Source organism: Aplysia californica, unplaced genomic scaffold, assembly GCF_000002075.1.
Source record: "Aplysia californica isolate F4 #8 unplaced genomic scaffold, AplCal3.0 scaffold00596, whole genome shotgun sequence".
NCBI classification, from domain to species: domain Eukaryota; kingdom Metazoa; phylum Mollusca; class Gastropoda; order Aplysiida; family Aplysiidae; genus Aplysia; species Aplysia californica.
In genome coordinates this window covers 401,000-404,264 of record NW_004797866.1, presented here as the reverse complement: position 1 = coordinate 404,264, position 3,265 = coordinate 401,000, and positions in this window count along the sequence as shown.

Below are 3,265 nucleotides of genomic sequence, written 5' to 3'. Positions count from 1 at the left end.
CCTGCAGCCTTTCTACTGCTACTCCTTGGCCCCTTCTTAGTGCTGTCTTTCAGCCACACTCCTGATCTTCTGGTAGGAAAGATCTACATCTAGCCTTCTCGGACAAGGGCCAAAATTCTCGGAGGGTCCGGGTGCAAGATGCGCACGTTAAAGATCCCTTGGAGGTTTAAAATCGATTAGAGTAGGCTTCTGCCGCCACCCGGGCAAAGTTAAAAATGTCCTACCTGCTGAGAATGTTTTGTGTGTCCCGGGCGCTCACGTGACCCTATGCTGTTGCCAGCGCTGCAGAACACTTACCAGATTCGTAATGGTGAGATTGTGCGTTAGTGGGTTCGAGCCTCAGCTCGGTCCGACGTTGTGTCCTGTGAGATTGTGCGTTAGTGGGTTCGAGCCTCAGCTCGGTCCGACGTTGTGTCCTTGGGAAAGGCAATTTACACAAATTTCCCACTTGGCTCGGTCCTTCAGAGATGGACGTTAAACTAGGAGGCCCCGCCTCTTAAATAACCTAATAGTGCTGATAGGGGCGTTAAACCTATACCATTTCAACATTTAATGACAGCCATCACTGCAGAGCTGCGATAATGAATCAGGATCTTCATAAGATCGGCACATCCACGCACAGACAGTCAAATTCGGGGTTACTGTTGGTGTTTTTTATGTCATGCATCTCATCCAACACCAAAGAACCAAATGGTTCGGACATCTCCTACGATTACCAACACACCATCCAGCACAACGTGCCTATATCCAAAAATTCAATGGCAACAAGACTAGAGGACGACCGAGAAAGACCTGGATAGATGGAGTCAGGGAAATATGAACCACCCACGGCATCCCCCTGACCCAAGCTCTCCGGCTGGCGACAGAGAGACGTCTCTTTCTTCCCGCGACACCCAAAAGGGTATAAGCGGCGGATTAAAGTAAAAGTACAGTTGTTGATTTGTTTTTGTTTTTATTTCCCTGGTGGACGGGTTGGTGGGAGGGGTCCTTAGTGTGAGTTTGAGTGAAGAGAAGTACATCGACGCAATTATGGTCGATTAGTCCAGGGAAAAAGTAAGCCAGGCAGGTGGGTGGTTGGCGGGTGCTGTGGTGTAGTTTGCTCCTTCTTTCCTATCAAACACTTATTATCCTTATCTCCCCTCCTTCTTTTTGTGTTTGTTACTCTCTTGTAATACTTTTAATCTTCGGCACTTATGACCTTATCGTGTTTCAAGTGCCGTAATAAACGTATTTAAACTATTTTTGAAAGACAGGCAGACCGACAGAAACAAAAGAGGGAAGGAAAAGTAGAAGAAGAAAACCCCACCTCCAGTCCGGAGTGAGAGTCCGTGAAAGTAGGACAAACGAGAGAAAGAACAAAAAGAATTCAAACAATAAAACGAATGCCAACAAAAAGAATGCGGTAACAAAATAAGGAGCCAAAGAAACCAGACAGACAGAAATGAACGGAGTGAAAAGACAGCTTTTTTACTTCTTTGGGCGACTTTGTATTGTCAATGTTGTTGTCATTACTAACATTGTTAATATGTTGTTGTTGTTGCTGTTGTTGTTGTTGTTGTTGTTGTTGTTGTTGTTCTTCTTCTTCTTCTTCTTCTTCTTCTTCTTCTTCTTCTTCTTCTTCTTCTTATTCTTGTGTTTGTTGTTATGGTGGTGGTGGTGTTGTTGTTATTGTTGCTGTTGTTGTTGTGGTTGTGGTGGTGGTGGTTTTGTTGTTGTTCTTCTTATTATTATTATTGTTGTTGTTGGTGGTGGTAGATGTTTTGGTGTTGTTGTTGTTGTTGTTGCTACTGCTGCTGCTGCTGCTGATGTTACCAGCATCACTACAATTGCCATCGCCATCATGATGGCTATTTACCAATTTATGGAAAACAACGAGGCGCTGATAATGATAATAATGACGGTGGTCATTACCCCGAGGTCGCGTTAATCCGCGCAGATCTCCCGCAGACCCGGACAAAGTGGGTGGTTGGCGGGTGCTCTGGTGTGGTTTGCTTTTTCTTTCCTATCAAACATCTATCGTCCTTATCTCCCCTTTTTCTTTTTTATGTTTGTTACTCTCTTATAACATCTCTAATCTTCTGGCGCTCATATGACCTTATTCAGTTGCGAGCGCCGTAAAACCTCTACTAAAACTATCTAAGACCTGGACAAAGCTGATGTCGCAGACAGAAACAAAAGAGAGAGAGAGAGAGAAAAAGGACTGACCAGTATCTCCCTCCAGCCCTGGCCGAGCAACTTCATGAGCAGGGCAGAAAAGAGAAGAATAAAAAGAACAGAAACAACAGATGACGTAAACAAAAAGAACGTCATGAAAAGGGAAAAGACACACCAAAAATGTCCAAAGTGGAAAGAAAGAAATAGATTAAACAGAATGAAAACACTGCCTTGACTCTTTAATTATGTAATACCGTATTGAAAATACTGTTGCCATTACTGACATTATTGCATCGTTGCTGCTGCTACCATCATCATCATCATCATCATCATCATCATCATCATCATCATCATCATCATCATCATCATCATCATCATCATCATCATCAGCATCATCATCATCATCAGCATCAGCATCATCATCATCAGCATCATTGCAATCGTCATCGTCGTTGCCACTCTAATCGTTGTTTACCAATTTATCAAAATGATTTAATGGTATAAGTTTAACGCCACTATCAACTCTGTTAGTTCATTTAAGAGACGGGACCTCCGAGTTTAACGCCTATCTCCGAAGGGACCGAGCTAAATAGGGAATTCGTGTAAACTGCCTCCGTTCCCAAGGACACAACGTCGGACTGAGCTGAGGCTCGAACCCCCGAACCTGCAATCTCGCAATTACGAATCCGGTAACCTAGCCACTAGGCCACTGACACCACCCACCAATTGATCGAAAACGGCGAGGCGCTGATAACGACAATAACAGCGAGGCGCTGATAACGACAATAACAGCGAGGTGCTGATAACGACAATAACAGCGGGGCGCTGACTGATAACGACAATAACGGCGAGGCGCAGATAGCGACAATAACGACGAGGCGCTGATAACGACAATAACAGCGAGGTGCTGATAGCGACAATAACGGCGGGGCGCTGACTGATAACGACAATAACGACGAGGCGCAGATAGCGACAATAACGACGAGGCGCTGATAACGACAATAACAGCGAGGTGCTGATAGCGACAATAACGGCGGGGCGCTGACTGATAACGACAATAACGACGAGGCGCAGATAGCGACAATAACGACGAGGCGCTGATAACGACAAT